At 43.5% G+C, this 6,000-nt stretch overlaps 1 pseudogene across 1 annotated transcript; it reads left to right on the top strand.

Annotated features, from left to right (window-relative positions):
* Positions 1–5,219: 5,219 nt before the first annotated feature.
* LOC308524748 (ATP synthase F(0) complex subunit C1, mitochondrial-like) lies at positions 5,220–5,633 on the top strand (annotated as a pseudogene). Its single transcript has one exon. The product of its transcript is annotated as an ATP synthase F(0) complex subunit C1, mitochondrial-like (transcript).
* The last annotated feature ends 367 nt before the right edge of the window (positions 5,634–6,000 follow it).

Genomic DNA, 6,000 nt, shown 5'->3' with positions numbered 1-6,000 from the left:
TTAAGGGCAGTTTGTTGTCATGGAGATTTCACAATTAGAGGAGTAGGAGCCAGGAAGCCAGGTAACCTGTCATAAGTAGGACATGGTCCCTCTCACAGGTTCAAACCCTCTTGATTTATAGATCTATTCTGAATTGAATATTTTTTTTAGACAAAAAGCCTCATAAGTCGAGAAAGCTAAAAAAGGGGGGTGGGGAATAGAACAAAATAGGCTTGCAAAGATAAAACAATGAGGAGCATTTTGCTTTGGTCATGTCAAGATCACTTTTAAGTGTTTAGACAAAGTTCATTAATTATGACCAATCAGATGCGTTTTCTCTTGACATTTATGCTAGTCCCATCTCCTCCCCTTTGGTAATGTTGACTGTTATCTCTGACCCAGCGCAAGTGGGAGCAAAGGCGACCACTTGCCACCCCTGAGATTAACAGATGGCTAGTTTCTTAGAGGAGAGGAGAGGGAGGTAGATGTATCAATGATGAGAACCATTGATCAGCTGCTTCCTGCACGGTCCCCACTGGGGATCAAGCCCACAACCTGAGCATGTGCCCTGGCCAGAAATCAAACTGACCTCCTGGTTCATAGGTTGATGCTGAACCACTCAGCCATGCCAGCCAGGCCAGGCAGCTATTTTCAAAAGAAGAAAGTGAATTTTCAATGACCAAGTCCCTTTAATTCATCTCTCTCTCTCTCTCTCTCTCTTTCTCTCTCTCTCTCTCTCTCTCTCTCTCTCTCTCTCTCTCTCTCTCTCTCTCTCTCTCCCTCCCCCTAACACTCTTGCTCTGACAGATCCTGTGACATACAGCAATGGTTTCCCTGTACATTAAGATATTGTTCTTCTTTGGCCTAAAATGAGAATCAAGTACGTAACTTTAGCATCGGCAGCACTACCTAGGAACCGGCTAAGCCATCTTTCTTGTCTTCTCTTTCCATGTTCAACTTTGAGTGACCATTCTCGGTCTATGGTTGGAAGGATGGCTGAAGTGTCAGGACAAACAGAACAAAGAGATTCACAGCCATGTGCTCTGTGAGTCCTGGCTTTGGAGACAAAAGTGGAGGCAGCTAAGAGCAGACTCACTGCTCTGTTGGCTGCTGCGTTCACAGACCAAGCATATTGCCGATCAGTGAACTTCTGTTGTTACAGTCTTCACATCCCCTACTTGGCTCTCCTGTAGACATTAGTGCTATGAAACAGCTTTCCTAACACCAGGGAACTGCCACACTCCCTCTGAAGCTAGAATCCCAAAGGAAGGCAGAGCTCAAACTGAGCGCCAGAGACCCCCTCGCAGTGGCATCAGTACCTCTGTGCTGTGCTCTTGGTTACTGAGCGTCAGAGCCACTCTGTTGAAGTAAGTGCGGGGAGTTGCTGGGAAGCCAGTTTTTGGCTCCCTGCTTAGGGTGCTACAGATCCCAGGCCAGAGCCTCAGGGGAGCTTTCCAAGGAAACAGCCGCAGCCCCGCCTGGGTTTGGTAAGTCATGCCACCTCCTTTCTCCCTCTTTATCAGCCATCCACGCGACTGTAATCAAAATTGTAGCTCAGGATTATTTTGTTGATGTAAAAGGCAAAATAGAGAGCTCAGCCATCCTGGAGTTATTTTGAGAGCTCCAGGACTGACAAAGACACATTAAAAAAAATGCCGTTTCCCTTTTGAAAATCAGAACCTTTTGTGTGATGTGTGTGTGTGTGTGTGTGTGTGTGTGCAATTACTTTGTAAGTTCTCCCCTGGCAATTCTCATGACAAGAAAGAGTCATTTTGTAGGAAACTGAGTAAAGTTCTTGTGCAAAGTTATCCTTTAAATGTCAGGGTTTAAAAAATATCAAAGATAAATAGGTAGATTGAGAGAAGGAGAAACTCAGGAAATTTACAAAGCCTGCAGAATGTTTGAACAGGTTTTTTTTGCAAGTTAGGGTTTTGTTTTCCTAGATTTTGCTGTTGAGAGGCTGGCTGTGGATGTAAGGACTACTGACATTGACAAACAGATTGGGACATATGATATTTACTGAAATTCATTTTAAGTGTGCCCTTGGGTTCACACGCAGCAGTTTTTTTTAGATTATATTGGAAGTAGATCAACTATTTAATCCCTATTTATTCTCCATCTCCGGATGGGCGTGGACACACACACACACATTTTTCCCATTTCAAGCAAACATTTGAAGGAAAATATGACCTTGGAAATGAATAAAAAGATAATTATAAATATTGCAAAAAGTAATATTGAATCTAGAGAAAAAACAAGACCAGACAATAGACAGTGTTCCTCAGAATATCTTAGTGTCACTTAATTCTCTTCTGTGATTATTCATTTCACAACTGAAAAAAATGCAGCAGTATCATCTCAGCATTGAACAAATATAATAAAATCTTTTCATAGAGATCTGTGATCCATAGAAGTAGCTGGTGCCCATATTTAGCAATAATAAATATATTATTTAATTTTATTAAATACCATAATAGCAGAGTGCTATAAAATTCTTTTACCTAATTCTTCCTTCCTTAAAGTAGGCAGAGAGAGAAAAAGGGAAAATACCTCCTTTGGAAAATGCTGAAACAGTTTTGCAAGGTTCAGTGGTACAGTTGATTCTGGCCATGTTGGAAGTATCTTGAGAATAAAGTACTTTGAAGGGAAGGCTGCATTTCTAGGAAATAATGAGTCTTAAGTTTGTCTGATGAAGTAAAAACAGGCATCGACATCAGACACCAGGGGTTTGAATGTATTGACTCATAACTCCTAGGGCTCCACAGGTGCAGAATAAGCAGAATTCTTGATATTATAGAAGTTCTGAGTAACTTTTACTCACCACTTAGTTTGACAGGGGGTGTTTCTCAGATCCTGACTCAATACACAAGGTAATACAACCTCAGCCCTGCCCATGAATACTTCATCCCCAAACCCAGCACAAAATAGTGAGATGAGTTGATGTTATATGATCAGAGCCCCTGAAACACATCTCAGATTCCTCTTCTGTTCCCAACTCAGAACTACATTTCCAATCTTGATGAGACTAACATTTTCTCTTCTAAGACTCTATGTTAAAGATATCTAGTTCTGATTTGCCATCTTCTCTACCTTGTTCTACCCTTTCCAATTCCCAGAAATTCTCCTTGCCTAATAACTTTACCATTGAATTCTGGCTTCTCTACTTTCTAGTATAATCTCAATTAACTTTTACAAATCTGCAATCTCATTAGATAAATGGGTAGAGTAATAAGGTTTCATCACAGTTGTAAGAAGTGAGCATTGTATTTGGCAGAGAACAGATGTTTAATAAATGTTACTCTTCTCTTTTTTTCTCTCCTCATTCTCTGACCCTGAAATATGTCATAGGGACACCAGAGGGTTTGTAAGAGAAAAGGACACAAGACATATCCAGTCCCAGGAGTGTCCCTTCTTTATTGCCATGATTCAGGATCATAGATATTCTTTTAAAATCAGTACTGATTTATTTGTTTAAATTATTTGTACCACTATATACACCAAAAACAGTAAGCGAGGGGCTATAACGTAAAGCTGTTTGTTCCTCAAATAATTTACAGTCTGGGAGAGATAGGCAGACACATAAATGACTACAAATAACAGCTGTAATATAAGAGAGAATAAAATAAAAGTTCAGTATTACCTTAAAGATTTCACAGAAAGCTGTTAGAATTAATAAATTTATTCATCACAGTTGCAGGATACAAAGTCAACACAAAAATCAAATTTCTATATGACTAACAATGAGCAATCACAAAAAGAATATTAATAAAACAATGACATTTACAATAACATTAAAGTGAACAAAATATTTAGGAATAAACTTACCCAAGGAGGCTAAAAACTTGTACAATAAAACTATTAAGTGTGGCTGAAAGAAATTAAAGACAACGAATTTGAAAGGTGTCCCACATTCATACAGTGGAAGACAATATTGTTAAGATTTTAATTCCATCAAAAGCAATCTACAGATTTAATGCAATTCTATCAAAGTTCTAACAACATTTCTCTGAAAGAAAACATCCATTCTAAAATTTATATGGAATTTCAAGGAGCCCCAAATAAAAATAATTTGGCAAACAAAAATCTTGGAAAAGCAAGTTGGAAGACTCATACTTCCTGATTTTAAAACTAACTACAAAACTACAGTTATCAAAACAGCGTGGGACTGGCACAAATATAGGCATTTACATTGGAATAGACTAGAGACCCCAGAAATATTCAAATGATTTTTGACAAGAGGGCCAATGGAGAAAGGAATCTTTATAACAAACTAGAGGCTCAGTGCATGCAATACATGCATGGGTAGGGTCCCTAGGCCTGGCCAGCAATTAGCATCAATCTGTGAGGTGACTGGCAGGGCGATGGGGGAAGGGGGGGCCGCTGGCACCCACCTTGGCTGACCTGGGGCCTGCAGGCTGGGGGCAGCTCCTGCATTGAGCCTCTGCCCCCTGGTGGTCAGTGTGCATCATAGCAACTGGTTGTTCTGCCATTCGATCTTGCATATTACGTTTTTATTATATAGGATGGGGCTTGGAAAACTGGATATCTACATGTAAAAGAATGAAGGTGAATCCTTAGCTTACACCATATACAAAAACAAAATGGATCAAACATCGAAATGTTAGAGCTCAAACTACAAAACTCTTAGAAAAAAACAGGGGAAAAGCTTCATGACATAGGATTTGGACTACAGATATGGCAGTGCAGAGTGGAGAGGAAGAGATTTGAAAGGCAGATGCATAAAATGGATACAGAGGGTGGGTGAAAGGTGAACATGGCTAATTTTCTCTTTTTTAAGCCTGGGTGCCTGAGAAGATTCAGGCATCTAACCTTGAAGTATAGCCTTCTTTTTGGAAGACCAACAAGATCCTGAAAGAAAGGTCAGTCATGCCCTAGCTGGCTTAGCTCAGTGGATGGAGCATAGACCCACAGACTGAAGGGTCACGGGTTTTATTCCAGTCAAGGGCATATGCCTGGGTTGCAGGCTCGATCCCTAGTAGGGGGCATGCAGGAGGCAGCTGATCAATGATTCCTTCTCATCATTGATGTTTCTATCTCTCTTTCCCTCTCCCTTCTTCTCTGAAATCAATAAAATATATATTTTTTTTTCCTGAGCCAGTATTTCCCAAATTTATTTGACCATGAACCATTTTTTTATTTAATACTTATTAAGAGTACACAACTTGTGGGTGGGGGAGCTGAGCTCTGAAACCTAGAGCTAACGCTGGGAGACGGGAAAGATGCAGACCACCGGGGCACTGCTCATCCCTCCGACTCGGCTCCGATCCGCTGCTGCACCCGGGGTCCAATCAGGCCTGTGTCTGCCTCCTCCCTGAGCAGGCCAGAGACCCATCGGAACAGCCTTCCGACAGCAGCTGCCCACTCCAGGCGGCCAGACGGGAGTTCCAAACCAGTGTTGTCTCCCGGGACATTGACACAGCGGCCAAGTTTATTGGTGCTGGGGCTGCCACCGTGGGTGTGGCTGGTCCAGGGGCTGGAACTGGAACAGCGTTTGGCAGTTTGATCCTTGGCTATGCCAGGAACCCTCTCTCAAGCAACAGCTCTTCTCCTGTGCCATTCTGGGCTTTGCCCTACCTGAGGCCATGGGGCTCTTCTGTTTGATGGTCGCCTTCCTCATCCTCTTCGCCACGTGAGGCCCCATGGGGTAACCTACCTGTCCCTGCTGCTTCGATTCCAGGCCCGGTGCTGGAATGTGCCCATTAAACACCAGATTTCTCTTTGAGTCGCGAGCTGGGGGGGGTGGGGGTGGGGGGGGTGGTGTGGGCGGTCCGCTGGGAGGGCGCCGCTGGTGCTTTCGGGCTCCGGACGGAGCAGGGCGCCCAGCCCGCCCGGCGGGGGCAGCAGCGCCGCGGGGTACTGCGCCTCCGGGGCGCCCAGGCACGCAGTCTGGGTCTCGGTACTGCGGTCTGGGTCTCGGTACTGCGGGTGCTTGGGGCGCAGCCCATGCTGGCGGGGCGCTGCGGACACGCTGGCGGCGGCTGCTCTCCGGTCAGCAAACGG

This window comes from Myotis nattereri, assembly GCF_964212035.1.
Source record: "Myotis nattereri genome assembly, chromosome: 9".
Lineage (NCBI taxonomy): Eukaryota > Metazoa > Chordata > Mammalia > Chiroptera > Vespertilionidae > Myotis > Myotis nattereri.
Note: the sequence above shows the minus strand (reverse complement) of the source record. Positions and strands in the feature narration are given on the sequence as shown.